The sequence below is a fragment of the Mustela lutreola genome, chromosome 4 (genome assembly GCF_030435805.1).
Source record: "Mustela lutreola isolate mMusLut2 chromosome 4, mMusLut2.pri, whole genome shotgun sequence".
Classification (NCBI taxonomy): Eukaryota; Metazoa; Chordata; class Mammalia; order Carnivora; family Mustelidae; genus Mustela; species Mustela lutreola.
Window position 1 is genome coordinate 22,125,396 of NC_081293.1, and position 21,354 is coordinate 22,146,749.

The 21,354-nt window shown below is 41.0% G+C and overlaps 1 protein-coding gene and 1 pseudogene across 5 annotated transcripts in view; one reads left to right on the top strand and one right to left on the bottom strand.

Moving 5' to 3' along the window:
- The window catches only part of SORCS1 (sortilin related VPS10 domain containing receptor 1), a 512,629-nt gene that overhangs the window by 138,796 nt on the left and 352,479 nt on the right, over positions 1–21,354 (top strand). The gene's annotated exons all lie outside the window — the stretch shown is intronic.
- LOC131830902 (U4 spliceosomal RNA) lies at positions 11,289–11,420 on the bottom strand (annotated as a pseudogene).

The following is a 21,354-nucleotide window of genomic DNA, read 5'->3' on the forward strand; positions in this document are numbered from 1 at the left end:
TGTCCTTGTTCATGTCTAGGTGCTTCTGCCTCTGAGGGTTTGCACTGGCTGACAATGAGGGTTAGACTGACAATGTTTTATCCCCATTACTGGCATGCCTAACTCCCTCACCTTTTTTCAAATCCTGCTTAAACACCACTTTCTCAATGAAACCTGATTGTAGTTAAACTTATAATGTCTAAGCCGCTTATAACTTCTAACCCCCTTGTGTGTATGTGTGTGTGGGTGTATACGTGTGTGTGTGTGATGACAGCAACACTGGTCACTTTTTGACGTACCATCTAATGTATTTCAGATTAAGGGTCATTTATATTGTCTGTCCATCCACCTCAGCAGAGGTGTTGGCTTTATTGACTAATATATCCCAAGGGATAGTACCTTGCACATATTAGATGCTCAGTAAGTATTTGTAGAATGAATTGAATGAAAGTATTTTTTCTTAAGCCTAATCCATCTCTACCTGTGATACAGATGTATCTAGGATAGTCTCATCATGAAAGGGTACGGCAGCCCTAGAAAATTAGTTGGTGTGTATGAGAATCTGAGGAGCTTCCTGGAAAGAACCCATCCTAATCTTACACATGGCATTTTAATCCAACAATTTATTGCTTCAGTGTTTGTAGGGGAAGGATGATTCTGACCACACTGGTTATTTCTTCCCCTGGGAATTCATGTCTGCATCCTAGAGGGAGGATTTCCTACAGAAATTCTGTAAGACACAGACTGCAGGGCTCCAACCCGAGTGTTGTGTTGTTGTTGTTGTTGGCATCGGCCTGGGGCTAGATCATTTGTATTTCTAACAAGTTTCTAGATTGTGCAGGTGTGGCTGGTCCAGGCCTCCCACTTGAAGCGTCAGTGCTGTAAGGTATCAGAAAGCAGGTGTGGTGGACTTCAACTCCCTTTTGAATGTGACCCTAAGACAGAAAGAAGCATTTTGACATTCCCTAGCCTGGCAGTTTGCCAGAGAAAAGCTTTCCAAACTTTGCCACTTTGAAGCATTTAACAGGTGTGACGTATCCTCTGAAATGAACGAGGGCCAGTGTCCTGGAGCACTAAGCAAAAGCCAGAGAAAGAGCAGACAAGAGTGGATGCCACTTGATGGGAATGTTTCCTTTTTCCTTCACTCAATCTCCTGTTTCTTCTTTATGCTTTTCCTCCCTCCTCCCCCTCCCTCCCTTCCTTCCTTCTTTTAATGAGAACATGTAAGTAATCCCCCCCAAAGGACTATGGGAAATAGCCAAGTGGGCCTTCTTTGTGGGAATCTAGAGGTTCTGAATTGGCAGGAGCAGGAGTCAAGAGTTACATGGGTTAGACGCTTTCTAGACCTTTTCGTCCTGATAAACTGGTCAGAAACAAAATTTTCGGCGTCCTGGACCTACATCCTTGTAGCAAAAGGTCAGGTGGGTTGGCAGTGGGAGGCCTGGAGGCCATTGACAGTGTCATTGCAGATTCCCTGTTTTATTTAATTCTGTCTTCTAGCCACCAGCCAGAGGGAGCCTACGAGCTGAGATGGTTGTGCCTTCTAATAAATAATCCTAAAGAGCTCTTGAGGTTCCATCTAGGCTTAATTACCACGTATTAATACGCAGACAGCCCATTTTTGATGGGCTTCCTTTCACTGCTAGCCTCGCAGTGCTGGTGCAGGAGGGGGGGCTAGCAATGAAAGGAAATATAGGTAAGAGCCTCTTATTAGCCCCTTCAACGTTAGAGTTAGTCTCCTGCTGGCTACTTGGGATTCACAGTTATCTCGGGAAGAATTACCTTCCTCTTGGTGGCAGGTTCTATCACAGTGCTCTGTGGAGCTCCTGGCTAGTTTCATGCCATTGACTTTGCCTTCTCTAAGCCTTCTTACTGAATTTCAATGAAGCCTGGGCTCTGGGTTAAATGCCATGTTAGTTATGCAACTTTTCTTACACGTTCAATTCCTTGCCCTCCTCCAAACCTACTTGAGGCAGATGCAGTTTCATGTTGTGAAGGGAACCTACCTACCAAGTGCTCAGGGGCAGGACCTAGACTTCCTTTTTGTTCATTAGTTCAACGTTAATGAGCTACCTCCTTTGTACCAGGTACTGTGCAAGCCCTTGGGATGCGGACATCAGTGCTTTTTCCCTGCTCTTTGGGAGCCCAGTAGAGAGACAGCATTGGACACATCGACAGATAATGACAGAGACATGAACAAGTATTAAGGGGTTCTAGAAGAAGACTAAACAACTCAGTAGGAACAGGCAGGTGCAGTCTCCTTAGTGGGGGTGGGAACTTGACCTGCGCCCTTACTATTTTATAGGAGTTGGTTAGGGAAATGGAGAGAGAGAGAGGGAGAGGAATGAGGAGTAGATGTTATGAAATGTTCTAAGTAAAAACATGAACATGATGAGTCACAGTATCTTTGGAGAAGTACAATTATTAAGACAGGGAAGGAGGAGAAAGGGTCATGGATGAGCTAACAGTCCTCCTGTTAACAGTTTTCATGTATAAAATAGTGGTAGAGTACGTGGATTTTGGAACTAGGTTGTCTAGGCTCAAATCTTGATTCTTCCACCATTAAATGTTGACCGTAGGCAAGTCACTTAATCTCTCCATGCAAAGTGCTTAACTTCTTCATGTCTTAGTCATCACATGTATAATGAGGAGAATGATACTCTCTCACAGAGTTATTGTGAAAACAAGTCAATATATGGAAAGTGCTTAGGACAGTAAGAGCTAAACAAATACTAGCCATTATTGTATTTATTGTTATTAAATATTTAGTATGTTTGATACCGTCATCATCTCCATCATTTCTCCCAATAATCCTATGAGCTGTCAGTGTCCCTGCTGGGATTTTCTTTCCCCCCCAAACCTGTCCAGCGTCAAGATGTTAGCTTCTAATCGTAATACTACACTGCTGTTCCATCAGCCGCCACTGGTCTGCTGCAAGTGTCTAGCCAAAAAGTCGGCAAGCGAGTGTGAGAAATGAAACCCAGTCGATACTGAAGGTTATTCTCCCATCCAAGTACTAACCAGGCCCGACCCTGCTTAGCTTCCGAGATCAGACGAGATCGGGCGCGTTCAGGGTGGTGTGGCCGTAGACTGAAGGTTATTCTCTAAAGCTAAACAATGGCGTGGAGTATGGAAGGCAGGTGCACAACTGAAGCCAAGCAAATCTCCCCATTTCAATTGGAGGCAAGTTACTGTAGGAATCCATGAAGTCCTAACCCACTGCAGTGATACCCGCCTTCTCTGTTGCCTGCCCAGATCCACGAGGTGCTTGTGTGGCCCTCAGACAATCTCTGATGTTAAATATTGCTGAGAAAGCAGATGAAGCAGTAAACATATTTTGTGATTTTTGTTTCCCTTTGAGACATGAGCTTCTCCGTATCCCACTATTCATCATAAAGATAAAATAGTGAAATCTGTGTTTGAACAGGTTCACCTTTTCAATCCATGTCTTCTGACCTGCAATACTCCAAGTATAGTAAATTAACTGGTTCTCTGTGTCATATAGTGAAGGAGACTGGGGAGAGAGAACCCCTCGTGCAGACAGTGACTTTTGCCTTAGGGGGAGCTATTTGCGGAAAAGAGGGAACATTCTGTTGTGTTCTCTCCTGTGTTCCATTAGACTCTCTGATAAATCTTTAAACACGTCCATGAACCAGGCTTCTAAGGGGTGGAAACTTGTCAAGATCTGCATAAAAGTGGAAATCTCTAGGAGGTCATGGCTAGCCACAAGATAACCCTTGCATCCATAAAGATCAGATGGGAGTTCACATTGCATCTAAAGGAGCAATCATTAGGTGGCTTGCAGGGCAGAAGCAAGGATACGGGGTTTGCAGGAGAGAAAGGGAGCAATTGTCGGAGGCTTACATGGATTTCTATTAAGAATCGTGAGAGACTATGGACTCTGAAAAACAATCTGAGGGTTTTGAAGGGGTGTGGGGGGGTGGGAGGTTGGGGGAACCAGGTGGTGGGTATTAGGGCAGGGATTGCATGGAGCACTGGGTGTGGTGCAAAACCAATAAAACATACATACTTCAGGAAAACAAAAACAAAAACAAAAACACAAGAACGTGCCTCCCTCTTTTGGGGGGGTCAGTCTTGTTTTTTGTTATCTGCTTTTGGTGAGTTTGATCTCTTATTCCCTCTCAGACTTCCAACGAGCACGCTCCTCTCGAGGAGACGGCATTTGAATAAGGAGTGAAAAAGAGTTTGAGAAATAAGAAGTGAAAGTTTGTCCCCCCGGGGACAAAAATCTGTGACAGGGAGCATAGCACTAAAATCAACCCCGAAATGCGGGCTTTGTTTTGTCTTGGACCGAGAAGGTGGAGTGGAGTGTACAGGAGCTGCTGTTTGTGGAGTGCCCGACTGGACTACTCGGTGATCAGAGCAGAACCATTGTCTTCTCTCCTGCTCCTTTCCCTGCGCCCAGCCTAGTGTGCAGGGGTGGAACCTTGTCATTCTGGGCAGCTCTGAGTGTGTATCGCAGAAAAACAAGGCTCGCTTCCATAGGGTTCAGTTAACCTATGCATTTTTTGGGTGGGGAGTGTGAAAAATCATTGTTGGTCTCTCTCTGGTGGGAGTATCTGATTTGAAAGCTCTGATGTGAGAAAAGCTAAAACATTATCCGCAAGATGCGTTGCAAACAGCAGGAAAACAAAGATGCAAGACAGTTCTGCCAATAGAAGCTGCTGTGGCCCACTGGGGTCCCCCAGAGCTTTGAGCTCTGCCTTAGAGAAGGGAAGGGATGTCTGACTTCCTCTGGGATCTGAGCCCTCCCTAAATGACTGCAGTCCTGAGGTTAACTTAATTATTCCATCTGTTCCTACTGAACTCTCCAGGCTGGGCTGCTTTTCCAAGCTTTGTGCTTGGTGGTAAGGCAGGAGCCAGATAGGACGTGATGCCACGATCCTTGACATCCCAGAGCTGTGGATAAACATATCGGCCGGAAAGATGAGCCGAGTAGTGAATGTTCACCAACGCAGCATGTGTAACTGAATGGCATTTTCTTTTTCAAGCGTCATTCAAAGAAAGCTGGGGGGCGGGGCGCCGGGCGGGGGGCGGGGACAGTCTGCCTTGTGAGCAGGTAACTACGCCTCAGATCAGTGGAGCATGACCAAGTAAGGCTGGAGTTTTCTTTTATATTCTGTCCTGCAGAGATGCTGTTTGAAATGTTTCTGGCTTGGTGGATTTTCAAACTTATTTAGCTGGGAACCCATTTAATAAACGAAACTTTTTTTTTTTTTTAAGATTTTATTTATTTATTTGACAGACAGAGATCACAAGTAGGCAGAGAGGCAAGCAGAGAGAGAGGAGGAAGCAGGCTCCCTGCCGAGCAGAGAGCCCAATTTGGGGCTCGATCCCAGGACCCTGAGATCATGACCTGAGCCGAAGGCAGAGGCTTTAACCCACTGAGCCACCCAGGCACCCCTATAAATGAAACTTTTGGGGAGATCTCGCACCGTCCTATCAAAAAATTGAAATAATATTTCATTGAACTAATTTAGAAGTTCAGATTTACATGCGCTTATAAAATCTGCCACTTCAAACATCAAGGTTATTTTGATGAGCAAAAATTTGAAAACAGATGTTATGTACGGTTATTACTGCTTTTGGAAATATGCTTGATGCTGTGGTTGTGGACACTAGTGCAGTTTTCCAGAAGTGAGAATACACTAGCCTACACAGGTAAGGAGTTAACACATTGTACGAATTTTTCAACAGTGCAAAGTCAATCTCGAAATGTGAGTTTTCCTCCTGTCTTCTTCCTAGTTGAATCCACTGAATGCCTTGAATCACTGCTGTCATTTAATAGTTATTTACATCTCCAATAAATAAAATCCAACTTAAAGGAATTAAAAAAAAAATAGGTTCCTCAGTGAGCTTAAAAGTTTTTTGTGTTTTGCAAAATACCATACTGTGTATTTTGAGGTGGTAATATTTTCAATCATTTTTAAACTGTGCGTATTTTGGTGACTTTCTCAGTGACTCAACACGTGAAAACGGGAAATTTTATGTTTCTCTGCATGCTGACCACAAACTTTACGTTTCCATTTCCCTCTAGCTTCTCATCCATAGTTTGTAAGCTCAAAAACGTTATGCTCTGCATTGTCAAACTTCGCGTGTTCTACTTACTAAAAACTTCAGAAGATTCACGAGAATCTTATGGCACCCATATTCTATGTTTGAGAGAAACAAACAAAATATTAGTGATTTCTTGTCTCACTTGAAATATTCATGCTTGTACCTTGCCTCCCTCAGAAGAGCTGAAGAACTCCATTGAAAAATGAAAGTTGGAACTCACTGCCTAAATGTATGTGATTTAGTGAATAGTATACAGTGCATTATCCAACAGAGTTTTGCTAGAAGACGACATATTAGAAAGTGATGTTAGCCCATGCGAGATACAGAGGCTACATGAACATACTAGGGGAATAGCTTTTGCAAGGGCCATGATGTTCTACAGATTTTCCTATTGTTTTCTCAGTATCTCTACAGATGTAATTACATTTCTGCCATACTGGATTGCATGTTTAAAAATCTGATCCAAGGGCGCCTGGGTGTTCATTTGGCTAAGTGTCTGACTCTTGATTTCAGATCAGGTCATGATCTCAGGTTCATGAGCTTGAGCCCCACTGGGCTCCATGCTGGGTGTGGAGTCTGCTTAAGATGCTCTTTCTTCCTCTGCTCGCCTCCCCCAATCAAGCTTGCTCTCTCTATCTTTCTCTAAAAAAAAAAAAAAGAAAGAAAGAAAGAAAAGAAAATGAAAAACTAAAACTGATCCAGATGCTCAAGTTTCTGTTGTATAAACAGAATAATCAAATAACAAATATTCCCAGATACCTACTTGCCTGTTCACAACTTACCTAAATATGCAAGATGGAGACAGGTGTACCATAACCAGTTTCATTTACAGTTGGATTCTCATGATCCCATATAACCTGCCCTCGGGCAGATTTATCCCCTATGTGGAATTCACTTTCTCAGCTCCCTCTCTGTACTCTGTTGTCAAATACTGTCTGATTGTGTTTTTTAACATGATCTGTTTCCTTAGACTGCAGACTGCAGTGGTCATGGTCAAGGATTAATACACTTGTTGTCTGTTGTGGACACACCTCCTTCCATGTGACGAAGCAATTTATTTATTTATTTATTTATTTATTTTAAGATTTTATTTATTTATTTGACAGAGAGAGATCACAAGTAGATGGAGAGGCAGGCAGAGAGAGAGAGAGGGAAGCAGGCTCCCTGCTGAGCAGAGAGCCTGACGCGGGACTCGATCCCAGGACCCCGAGATCACGACCTGAGCCGAAGGCAGCGGTTTAACCCACTGAGCCACCCAGGCGCCCGATGAAGCAATTTATATTGGACAGTGCCACAACTGCATTTTCATCAACATGTCTGATTTTTTTTTTTACATTCATCTCTTTATAGCATATACATGGTTAATAGGGCCTGAGAGATTCGAGGATGTACTTTTGTATTTTGTGTAAAAATGACCTTGTGACTTGGCTGAAACACTGAAACACCAAATTGCACTGCATAAATTACATCGAGGGTTGGGAATTCTATCACCTTAAAAAGTGAAACCAATGACAAAGGCTTATTGTACTATCTTTTTATGAGTGACTTTATGAAATATTGGGGACAGCGCTATTTTATGTACTGTTGAAGTTGTCATTGGGGCTCATTGAAGAATCATATGATGTTAGTATAAATTGCTGTCACATTCTGAAACTGATCAATGTCATCGCAGTCTATTCTAATTAAAAAAATTATCCATAAATGTCACGATATATTTCTAATATAATTATTTAACCTGCAGTAACTAAATAAAATGCTCTTGAAATTTATACAACATACAAAAATTTTAGAGTTGTTATCATAAGAAGACCTAAAACTTAAATAAGCGCTGAAATCCTATAGGAATATGTTATGTTGTACCGCTGACCCTTGTGTAACAGGGGTTCGAACTGCATGGGTCCACTTATATTTGGAATTTTTGTCATAGAGTAGTGTACGTGTATTTTCTGTTTCTTATGATTTTCTTCATGACATTTTTTTCTCTAGTTTACTTTATTGTAAGAAGACACTTTTTAAAGGGAGCCTGGGTGGCTCATTCGGTTAAGCGTCTGCCTTCAGCTCAGGCCGTGATCCCAGTGAGATTGAGCCCCACATCAGGGTTCTCTGCTCGGCAGAAGGTCTGCTTCTCCCTTTCTCTATCCCTTTGCCTCTCTCCCTGCTTATGCATGTGCCTATGTGTCCGCTGTCTCTCTCAAATAAATAAATAAATAAATAAATAAATAACTTAAAAAAAAACAGTATTTAATATATATACCATATGAAATGTGTGTTAATCAACTGTTTTTGTTATTGGTAAGGCTTCCGGTCATTAGTTGGCTCTTGGTGGCTTAGTTTTGGAGAGTCATAAGTTATACATGGATTTTTTTGACTGCTTGGGGATCAGTGCCCCTAACCCTGTGCTGGTCCAGAGTCAATTGTGTCATCACTTGTGATCGCACACGTATCAAACAGTCCTAACAAGGGCCTGAGCCTTGAGTGGTTCTCAGCACAGAGAATAGTTCATTCGCTTTAGTATACTCCTGTATAATGGACCAGCACAGGTCTGATATTTAAAATTTTTTTTTAAGATTTTATTTATTCATTTGGCAGACAGAGATCACAAGCAGGCAGAAGGGCAGGCAGAGAGAGAGGAGGAACAGGCTCCCCACCAAGGAGAGAGCCCGATGTGGGGCTCAGTCTCAGGACCCTGGGATCATGACCTGAGCCGAAGGCAGAGGCTTCAACCCACTGAGCCACCCAGGCGCCCCTTTAAATCTTTTTTTAAAGAGTCTTGTAGAATATTTCACTTAGCCATTTCTGAGTGACTAACTACTCCAGAACATTATGGCCTAAAACCCCAACATACATGTTTTGGTTATGGATCTGTGATTTGGGCATGGCCTAGCAATGGCATTGCCATGCAGTCCCAACTGGTGAGATGTAACTGGGCCTGGAGAATCGCTCTTCGGGATGGCTCATATGCATCCCATCGCACGACGGTGGTGGCTGTTGTCTGGGAGCTCAGCCAGGGGCCGACCTTCATTGGGACCTCTCTGTGGGGTTTCTTGGGCTTCCTCTTAGCATGCATGCTGAGTTTCCAGAGAGTGTTTCAGGAGACAGGAATGGAAGCTGACAGTTTGTTAAGGCCCACTCTGGAAGATGGCACAGTGTCCCTTCTGCTACATTCTGTTCTCTTCAAAGCTGTCAGAGGCCTACCCAGATTCTCAGGGATGAGCCAAGCATTCTCCTTCTTCTTGGGAGCAGTGTCAAGCATATCTAATCACCATTCAGAGTTACTACCTTGAGAGTCAATGAATATTTACAAGAAATTCCAAATAATTACACAGGGATTACAGGAGATGTTTTAGACTGAGGGTATCACAGGTAAATGGCCTAACCTGGAGGAAAAATGAACAACTTTGATTTCCCGTGGAATGTTGGTATTTGGTAAAGAACACATTTGGTATGCACATTTGGTTTTTAATTATAATCAGTAAGAATACTGAAAATGTAGTTCTAAAAAGAATGAGGCTAATAGAAGGATCTAGAATTCTGTGAAACATAATTTGAAACATTTTCTTGTACTCTTCTTTCAAAGTTGATTTCTTTCTCTTTCTGCAAAGATATTCTTCTGAGCTCTACTTGTTGCCCTCCTGGGCTTCCTCGGTTTCTCCGAGGTGGTGCTGTGGATTCTTTTGTTGCTCTGATTTAATGTATTTTAATTCATTTATTCATTCATTTAACAAAGGCCTATTGAATGTTAGGTGTTAAGGACAGGGTGAGTTGGGATGCAGAGACAGAAGGACGTAAGGTAGACTTTCCTGTCTCGCTCCCACCCACGGTCTATCACTAGGACCTAGAACAGGGTCTGTGGGGTAAATCGTCAGTAAGTATGAGTGTTGAGTGCATGACTGAAAGTTCACGGTGTTCCGCAAACTGGAAACCTAATAGCAGATACAGAAGTTAAGTAATTCAGAGTCTTCGTGATATGAATTCTAACAGCTGCCGTGTGTGAGGCACTTACGAAAGGGGCCCCAGATCCAGCCTGAGGTCACACACCCCAGCCAAAAACTAATTACCACAAAATCAAGAAGGGACAGCAGGTAGAATTTTCGATCACAATAGTATGTAAGCTGGAATATTTATTGATTCTGACTAATTCACGTCTTCACACAGGCAATTGTTATTAGGTATTAACGGAGAGAGAGAAAGGGGACCTGTAGCTTCCTTTAGGTTTAGTGTCAGAAGATGCCTCAGGATCATATGCCTATTTTGCCATTTTCTTTATTGTATGATCTTACTTCATTAACATTTTTTCTCTGTTTACCACAGCAAACTATTTCTATTGTAGGAAATACATAAGGGACAGAAAAGTACAAAAAGGAAAAAAAATAAAAAATTACCAAGCATTCCAGCAAGAAATCACCATGTCAGTATACATTATATATAGTCATATATATGTAGGTATATACTTGTAGTCCTAGAGAAAAAAAAGAGAGAAAGTACAATTTGGGGATCATTATACTTAAGCAGTTTTTAAATGTCTATATATTTCAGTTAAAATTCTCTACTCAGCCTTTATTCATGAAATGAATTTCAAAAATTATAATTTCTGCCATAAATTGTTATTATTATATGAAATTTCTAGAATGTAATCATCCTCTATTTTCAAAGATAGTGTAGTGTTCACCTTTTTTTTTTTTTCCTGTTGTAAATGGTGCTGTGGCAAAATTTTATATGCCTGTCTTTGACCAAGTTTCAGCTATTTGCTTGGAATTATTCGCCGAATCTGTGATTTTTTTTTTTTTAGTGACATCCATGAACATTATAGAGTTTTTTTGTATGTGTAGAACAGTCTACATTCCACATGTGTGGAAGTATCACTTTCTCTCTCTCTTTTTCTCTCTCTTGCTCTTACACACAATCACACACACATACACTCAAACCAGCGTACTTTTGGGGGTTTATTGATTCCCTCTCTTACAAATGCCTTGACTACAATGGGGGAGATGTATTCCACGTTTTTACCTACCCTGCCTGTAACCTGAAGTAGGGACCTGTAGAGGAGGAATGTAAGGGGAACTTCCCAGAAAAGCAGACACTTGAACTGAATTATAATAATTAAGAATTAACCAAAGAAGGAAACTGGAGAATGACTGTTGTGGCCTATTTAAAAATCCAAGCTTTTATATGGGAATTTATTACACACAGGAACAGTAGGATTATTAGCTTTAAAAGGAATATGGCCTGGGTTTTTAAAAAAAAATTTATTTATCTTGGAGGGAGGTTTTGGGACTCTCTTCATTAACTTTTACTTTTTCAATTAGCAATAATTGTGCTTTGGTTAAACCTCATTGGCTATGATATTGGCACAGCGCAAAGCTTGCAGTGTCCTGTAAAATACGATGGTATTGAAAGGTAAATCATTTAGTGACACTTTTTTTTTTTTAAGTAGGTAAAGACATTAATGTTTATTTATACAGTAAAACACACTATGGAGATTAAGGTGAAATGTTTGTGTATACATTTATAATGGAAACTTACTGGTAAATCATACATTTAAAATAGATTAAGGAATAGAAGATATAATTGAATCATATTCCTTCCTTTTTGACAAATATAAGTGTATATAGTGTATATATTAAAGTTTACAGTGTGATGATTTGATATACATAAATATGGTGGAATGATTGCCAAGATCAAAATAATTCACATATCCGTCACCTCATACAGTTAATTCTTTGTGTGTATGTGGTGAGAATGCTTGAGATCTACTCTTAGCATCTTTCCAGTTACACAATACAGAATTACTAGCTACAGTTACATGGGTGGCCTTTTAACTGTGAGTTTCTGTAGTTCTATTTCTCTCCCTCCCTCCCTCCCTCTTCATTCAAGCTCAGCCCTCTGCCCTCTCCCTTACCTGCCTCCTTCGCAAATCTTCAGGGCCATATTAATTACATAATGAGAGGCACAGTGGTCCTGAGCCGCAGGTGGGACCTTCTCTGTGACGTGGCCTCCATCCTTCACAGCCTCCCCCACAGCCGGCCATCCTCCTGCCTGGCCACAAGCTCCATCCATTATGCAGATGCTGCAGATCATGTCTTTGACCCTGAGGACTGCAGCGCAGTGCGATGGCACGTTTTTGTTAGCTAGCATTTAATACGTAGAAAAGACCCCAAGAGAGCATTGGACGTAATATTCCCCCTTAGATATTTATTTAAATGATTAATAATAGATTAAGGAAACAGATTTATTAATAGATAGGTAATCAAAAAATATTGATATCTCTACTTTAGCTTTACATAGCCATGTGTTCTTAGACTGTTACTCCATTGAAAGAATGCGAAGGTTACGTATTTTATTTATGCACATAGGTACCTCTTGTAGAACAACTTCTTGTAGTAATGGGTGGGCTGAGCTATATAACCCTACACTGATTACCTTCAGGGTCCCAGCCCCCTAATGGCGTCTCCGTGACAGCCACCACATGGAAGAATGCATGTCAGCAAATAGTGGGACAGGACAGAAGCCATGTGAACCCTTCTTTACACTTTTGTTTAAAAATAATCCATGTTGGGAGACAAACCATAAGTGACTCTTAATCTTACAAAACAAACTGAGGGCTGCTGGGGGGAGGGGGGTTGGGAGAAGGCGGGGTGGGTTTATGGACATTGGGGAGGGTATGTGCTTTGGTGAGTGCTGATTCACAGACCTGTACCGCTGGGGATAAAAATACATGTTTATAAAAAATAAAAAATTAAAAAAAATAAATAACCCATGTTATGTCTTCTAGGATTGAAAGTCCGCTGTATTAAGTTATGAAGAGAATATAGTGAAGGCTACTTGTTGAGCTCCTGATAGATACAGATGAGTTTCTTCGTACAGAATGTAGCCTGGATTTGCTAGACGTAATTGTCTTAGTTCTGTGTAGGACCTCCTGCATACGTACAATTCAAGTGATCTCGCATATTCAGGAAAGTTATACTGGGTTTTCTTAAATTCTCCCAGGTTTTTGTAGCTATAGAAATGAGGACTCATTAGCTACAGTATCTGCTTCAGCCTGTGTTCTGTGGGCTGGAAGGAATTGCAACCAGGGAAGAAGGCAGAACATACAGTAGCCTCAAAGAGTGTCTGTTTCTCAAGGCTTCCTAAATTAGTCTCAGGTAGGAGCTTCCCAGGGCCCAGGTCTGACAGAGTAATTAAAGGAAATTGGGAAGGTTCACTTGCTCCATAATTATTTTTTAGTTCCAATATAGTCTGACTTTACTAATTCAGTATTATCAAGGGAGATATTAGTTTGGCTTAATGAGAAGCATGAAAAATGTAACATTTTAAATTGAAACATGGCTTTATTACCTGAGGCTATATTCAAAACCACAAACTAGTAGCCTAACACCTTTTGTGGTGATGCTCCTGGGCCTGCTTTAATGATGAGATAAAGATGATTTTTAATTTGCTCAGGGCCATTCTTTTTCCTGATGTGGTATACAAATCCAGTAATCTTCGTGGGGTTCGTTTGCTGTATAACTCCTTTTTAAAAATTTCTGTATTCTTGGAACTTTTTCCTTCAAAATCATAAAAGTGATGCATTATCCCTCTAAGAAGTCAAAGGAAAATAAATGACATGAAGAACAAGGTTGATAAAGACCTTCTCTTTCCAGTCAAGTCTCAAATATAACCACTAAAAACAGTTGCACATGAAATCTTTTCAATCAAAATTTAACTGTCTCAAGCCATACAGTCGTTAAGCTGACCTGAAGCCAGCACTAGGTTCTAACCAGCCAAATTCCATCTCGAACCCATTACCCCAACCCCAGCTTGACCCTCCAAGGTTTTGCCTTTATGTAGATTACTGAAGTGGCTTCCAGCGGTCTGAGATGTGCTCTGTGCTGTACTTCCCTCTCCCAGAAGCCCCCACCACACTCCCCATTTCCTAACAAAACAATGACATCCCTCTTAGACACCTGAACATTTGGCCCCGGTCTACACAACCTCAATTTTCTTGTACTTTTCCCCCTCACGCATCTGAAATCCCAGAAAATGAAGACGTGTGAAATTTCTTACCTACACCTTACTCCTTTCTGCATCTCTGCTTATGTCCATGATCAGCCTTAGCCCAGGCTTCAATCCAATATTAATTTTAAGGAACTGCTATGTTCAAGACAATGAGCCTGTCACTCCCGAATGACTTACCTTTAGAGAGATAAGACATTTTTACTACCTTTAAAGGTAATGTGAAGGATGTTGAGATGATTACAGAAGAAACTCTAATCAAATAACCTCTCCCCCACTTCCCACTATTTTTGTCCATACAAGCAACATTCTCTTTTCTTATTCACTGACATCTTCCTCTCCTGCCTTCCCCCAAAGTGGCATTGATGCTTCTCCTGGATTCCTGTTCCCACTGGGCTTCTTATTCTGCCTCTTAAATTCTATCTCAAAGTTATGATTTTTCAATGTGATATGTGCAAGTGATACACATTCAGAAGAAACTATACTTGGGATTTGGAATTTGGCTCTTTCCCACAGCCAGCAATGCATGGTAGGCTCCTTGTTGGTGATGCTGGGTGAGGCAGCCACAGCTCTGTCAGCCGTGTGATCACCAGGGTGAACCACTCAGACACCTACCACTATTCTCTGTCGGTACAGCCATCTGTCCCTCGCTCGCAGTACAGTATTCAGTAAGTTAAATGAGGTATTCAGTACTTACTATAAAACAGGTTTGTGTTGGGTGATTCTGCCTGACTCAGTCAGTATTCTGAGCACATTTAAAGTAGGTGAGACTAAGCTATGATGTTTGGTAAGCTAGGTCTATTAAATGCATTATTGATTTAGGATATTTTCAATTTACAATGGATTTACTGGGACATAATCCCATCATAAGTTGAAGAAGATCTGTATAATTACTTATGTCCATATCTTGAGCCCCCCCACGCCCCCAGGTTGTAAACCCCTTGAGGACTGGGACTGTGTCATTCATTCCATGGGTCCCCTGAAGCAAACAAAGTACCAAGAATAATGTTTTAAAATATGAGTATTGTTTATTAATTTATACCTATTTGTACAATAATAACTGTATAATCTAATTTAAACACTCATGTTGGGTAAGGTAGATATTATCTTTAGGCTTATTGAAATTCAAATTTTTAAAGATTGATTGCTTGATTTAAAGAGGGAGAAAGTGGCAGAGGGAGAGGGAGAGAGAGTCTTAAGCAGAATCCAGACACAGGGTAGAGCCCAACATGGGGCTCGATCTCACAACCCTTGTATCTCAACCTGAGCCAAAACCAAGCAAGAATCAGGCCCTTAACCAACTGGGACACCCAGGTGCCCTGCTGAGATTCAAGTTCTGAGGTAAAATTGACTCCTCCAGTTAATGATCTCCCTGAGGGTTTTGCAAGTTCAGGAAGAAAGGTAGATGTTCCCAGGACCATTTTGGCATCTACCTCCTGGGTGTATGCCACCCAAAGTAAAATAAAATCTTTCTCTGGCTTCTATAGTAACAACAGAAAACAGCAATTTCAAATCCTTGTGAGTTTTGTGGACTTATCTGAAGATTTGGCAGGGAGAGAAGGGAAAGGAAGGACCCGGGAGCATGACTTGGGTTTGATTTCTTTCCTTCTGCACACCTCTTTCCTCCTCACCTACCCCTTTCTAGTTTGCTCCCTGTAACTCCAAATGTCCCCACCAGCCATCATCTGCTGAGATCATCTTCCAAAACAAAGACAAAAAACCCCAGGATCCAATTCCAAGAGGAATTCTGGTGTCAGCGGTTAAGATAATACAATTTTCCCCATTGTTACACTTGAGAAATCCCATTTTCATCATGCATAAGTAAAATTGAAGCTCAGCCCTTGGCTGAATTTGCAAGGCCTGAATTAGGGAGGTGTGTTCTGGAGGCCACTGCCTCATCTGGAAATAAGAATGGCTCAGAAGTCCCTGAAGCTAAGTTATTGTTCGAAATAACTTAGCTGGGCTTCTGCTGGTGCAAATAGAAACAGTTTGTCTTAAAGTCAAGTCAAAGTGACTTCGCTCCTGACAAAGTGAAGAGATGGGAGAATAGATATGTACCCTGAACTCCAGAATCCCGTTTCTGCTGTGTAATGTAAGGCCAGGGACTAAGCACATTTTCTTAAATGAAACAAATGGTGCTATAAATGGTAATAGAAACGATGCATCTTCACATTTTGATGTGGCTGTGATGAGCTCCTGTTAATGAAACAGGACACGGCAGATGCAAAATGATCAGAGTAGAAGACCAGAGATGGGATTCCATACGAAATACAGATCCTTGTGCCTGGAGATCTGATGTTAGAGAGGGAAAACGAAGTCTATCTCTTTGTCTATGTGTGTGTGTGTGTATCAGTGTGTGTGATGGGATGTGTGTTGTGGGGGGGAGTGTGTATCACTGTGTGGTTTTGGTGGTGATGGTGGTGTGCCTGTGTATGTTTGGCAGTATGTGTGTATTTGATGGTGTGTTTGTGTGCCGGAATATGTGTGGGGAAGCCTGTGTGCGTATGATGGGGTATGTGTGTCTGTTTGATGGTGTGTGTGTGTGTGTGTGTGTGTGTGTAAGTGTATATTTAATGGTCTGAAGGAGCTGGGCATTATTCATGTGTTTCTGTTAAACCTTCAGAGTATAAATCTAAAGTTGTCCTTTGACTCAGACTTTTGGGAAGGCATTTGAGGACCTGCGTTCATTTGACCAAATGAAGTTTTATTACTGGTTATTTCTTAAGATTTTACTTCGAGTCATTCCTTGCCAACCTCAGATCCCAGGAATTATTTGCATTGAAGGTGTATAGTTAGTGACAAATGGGAGAACTGAGAAACAGTACAAGGAGCTACTTTTAATTACTTGTTTATTGTCTTTACAGTCTGATTTTACTCCGGAGACCATTAGCTTTACTAACCACAGAAATTAATTTTTGCCGAGTCTGAAACTTTAGGAACTCAATATATCAGAGAGGTTATTTTTAAAAGCGATGAAACCACTCCTTGTTTAAAATGAGGTAATGGTATGTGCGTAGAGGGAGGGAATTTGGAAACATTTAGTGCTAATGAATAATTCAATTTGATTTACTGGAGAAATGAGAGGGGATGGCATTCTGCCCTTCTCTTAATGTAAAAAAGATAATGGCCGTTTCACTTTAACATTGTATCTGAAAGTATCGAATACAGCTTATTTTTATTCCAGGTCAAGTTATCAGCCTTTAAAAGTAGTTTAAGACTGGCTGTCATATTAAAGTGCACTTTTAAAAATAAAAGGAGTCTGAGATGAAATTGTGCTCAATCACTCCTTTACGTCACCCCTACTCCTGTCTTGCAAAAACAAAATGTGTTTCTTAATTGAACATTAAAGACATGAAAGAAGCCAGAGGTTGGGAATCCTGATGATAAGAAAGGCCAGCGTGAATGAGCCTGGTCGTTCAGGTAACCAGGCCAGCCTGCAGTTAAGCTAACACTCCAGAGGCAGGGATCTTCACAGCCTGAGCTGCTGCTTGTAACCATTACTTGGCACCAGAGAGTTCTAGGCTCCTTGGCTCAGGCATATTTGAATAGAAGACTGACAAGTCGTGTGAAGGCCATGGCTGTGAATACACGTGCATGCGTGTGTGAGAATGTGCTGGTGAAGTTGTGGAGCTCGACATGGTCACCACAGGGAGGTTTTGTGTATTGGGCTTCTGTTCTTACATTTGCAAGGCTGCTCATAGGTTGCATTCAGGGGAAGTTTTCTAAATTAAAAGCAGACAGTGTAAGTAGCTGCTGAATCTCTTAGAAGCGACCAGAATAAATCATCTCCAGTGCAGAATCTTTTCTCTCTTCTTGCCTCACCCACACAGCTACGAACAAGGGAAGTGGACAGCTAAGAGGTAGCGAGAAAGGGCGCTGTTCAGTGTGGGGGAGACCCATAGTTCACCAAGTAGAAGCACGTTTTCACATTTGCTTTAAGGTTTTGTTTTTTTTTTTTTTTAATTGCAAAAATGACCAAATCATATTCTTGAGCTTTTATGTAGACATTTAGGAAAAACCCTTAGCAGAGTAGCACACATTTCTCCAACTTTTGATGCCCTTTGGGAGGTTTTCTGAATCAGGGAAATCTTTCTGTGCTGGTTATCATTTCTTTTCAGAGGACGTGGAACAGGCCCCTGTTTGCATGAGCGTGAAGTGCTTGGACATGAGATGAATGGGGATAGTTATTTTACCAGGGGCTGGGGATTGCTTTGTGTCAGCCTATCTCTGATAGTGTAGTCTATCTATAGTCCAAGAGCAAAGCACTGGGTCAGATTCAGAGAATTTGTGCCAGCAGGGAAGTTCTGAGAACATGGCAAAGCTGCAAGCGTGGGAAAATGAATCAGAAATTCAGAAGCAGTGACAGTCAGGACAGGACTGCAGAGCAGAGGTGAGGGTATCCACACAGTGGGAGCTCAGGATAAAGGCAGAACAAGGTGAAGGCTGAGTTCACCAACCATTTATAACCCACCTATTGTGTGCCAGGCACTGTGTTGAGTAGCAAGGTAAGCAATGCATAGTTTTTGCCCTCGGCGTACTTAAAATTCCTGCGAACAGGAGAATCAGAAGATTAACTTACGTGTCACCAGCTTTTGTGGCCACAACACTGTATCCAACACCTTAAAGGCACCAGGCTATTCTGGTGCAGCTTTATAAAGGAAAAAAGGATGTAGAAGGGATTTTATGCATTCCTCCTACTCTTTCCTTTTCCCTAAATGAAAAAAAAAAAAAAATCCAAGAAAAAAATAGCAATGGAAATGGAGTCCCATATGCTTCTCTTGTGATTTTAAATTTATATGTGTTTTTCATTTTTAGAAAATATCATAGATATTCCTTTATAACTGTCTTGTAGTCACTGGGCAAGTTTTTCTGAGTTTTAGAGAAATTGAGTTTAAATTCTTTAAAAATTGGGCTCTATCATTTCCCCAGAGTATCAACACTAATCAGATCACATAGGTGACACGCTCCGGTCAAATCATCCAGAATGATCGCCGCATTGCCTGGCTGCTATTATATCTTTGGAATGCCTCATTTGCAAATGGAAAAATTGCAGCTCTGAAAACAATATGCTTCTGATTTCTTGATACAAAAAAAGGCAGGTGGTGGATGGGGAAATGTCTGAGAGAAGTTATGCATGTGAGTGTAATATGGAATTCACACTGATTTTTGAGGATTCTGTGTTTCCAGTTTGAGTTCAGGTAGTTCGGGTGTGTGTGTGTGTGTGTGTGTATGTGTGTGAGTGAAAAATCTTTACCTCAGTGGAAAACTTTACATTGTCTGTAGCACACCCTTCTGGTAGTTAACTAATTCTGATTTTATGAAAGTTGTTTTATAGTCTTTAAAATTGTAGGTAAGTGCTAGCCATGCAAAAATGATTTTTGTTGACAGACAAGCCAATTCTGTCCTGACCTGGGGAGGTCCATTGACACCTCAGCCCTGCAAAAGGGGATTTGCCTGCGTTTTGCACATTCATTTCAACATTCTTGTAATCTATGTAAATTGGTGCTTTTTTGGACTTCACTTTGATGGGTTATAATATCCAGCAGGTTCCTTCATGAGGAGTAAAAGAAATCTTTAAGCTGTGTTCTTTTTCTGTCTAAATGAGAATCATGATTTTGCCATTTTTGGAAAATGATTTTTGAGCACTGTTACCATTGTTGCTGCTGATGTGACCAATATGGCTACAAGTACTACCACGTCTACCGTGACTAATGTTTTTGGGATCGTGTCCACACCCAACTTCCTATATAGTCCTAACTTAAGAAAAAAAGAACGTAATACTCTGAAAAAGCAACCCTTTGGGTAAGTTTTATTAACATATTTCATCTGGCAAAGCAAAGGCTACATTTCACGTCTGCACACCCTCCCCAAACCCCCCCCCCCCGACACACACACCTTCCCAACGTAGAGGATCACCTAACGTTAACCTCATCTGTGGTGATCCTTGCCAGAGTGTGGCAAAAACCCTTGCTGAATGGATCCCATTCATTTTTCTGACCCCATCCCAACCACCACCAACAACAGATGTGCAGCTCCAGGATTCAGGTACCAATTCAGATTCCTGATTCATTCCTAAAACTGCTCTCTAGTCTCTGTGATTCTGCTCTCACTGCTTAATCCCTAATACCTACCCGTCCCACTTGTATTTTATCCCTCCTCTTAGGTATTACCAATAGTCATTCTGTTGACAAGGTTTCCATTTGAATTTTATGAAATGAAGTACTCGGTTTACTTTGCCTTCTGTGTTCTAAGGATGGAGAGGAGGCAAAACACATTTCGGTACCTGCCTCTCTAGGGTGTGTGTCAACTCTTAGCCAGATTGCAATCAATGAGTTATGACCTCTTCGTCTTATCCTTCTCCTCAGAAATATTCAGCACCATTTCAGAATGCTTTATCCTGAGTTGTTCAGACTTCACTAGTATTTCACATTCAAATAATGCTAAATAGCATGTTCGCCAACAAAATTCAAATTGAATCTGAACTATTACTTTTACTTCAGGGTAAAAGCAGCTCGGTGGCATATATTTCTGTCCAAAATAGTTTTAATCAGCTACTAAAATCAAAATCACCATTTAAATCAATACCATTTTCATTAAAAAAGTGGTTTCAGAACCCTTTCCCACAGTATCTGTTGGCTTAAGTAGGGTCAGTTGCTCTAAGTGTATCTCTGTGATCTTTATTTGCTATTTATATGGTATAATCCTATTTTTTTATTCTCTGATTACTTGGAATGGAATTACATACTGAATAGTATCATACTGGTAGAGAAATGGATACCTGATTATATTATTTTTCTGAGTTCTATTTTTTAAGACATTCAGCATATTTCCTAAGGGTTGTTGTCATGCTGTGGTCATTTTCCATAAAGAGCTGACCTCAAAAAAAAAAAAAAAAAATCAATTCTGTAGGTAGAAGAATTTCAGTATCATGCTGGTTTCCTGAAACTCCTTGAGATTAGATTTAATTAGAGTTTTAAAAGGCCCATATTCATAACAAAGTAGGTTTGTTTTTTCTCATCAGAATCACAAATTGAGTATATAGTTGCTTCTGATGTCCCCTTCTATATATCTTATTTCCCCTTCTTCATAGCACATCCTTGGATGAATAAAATTTACCTGGGTGATTAACTTCAAAAAGAGCATTTTTCCCCCCTCATAGATAGCACATTCAGATAAAGTGCTGATAGTTTCAACTGTGAAGTCTGGGACAGGACGCCATGCCAGGCTGGCTCTCGTGTTTGCTACAGAATGAACAAAAATATGATCCAGTTTTTAGCTTTCAAAAATTATTTGTTTAAAAAAGGA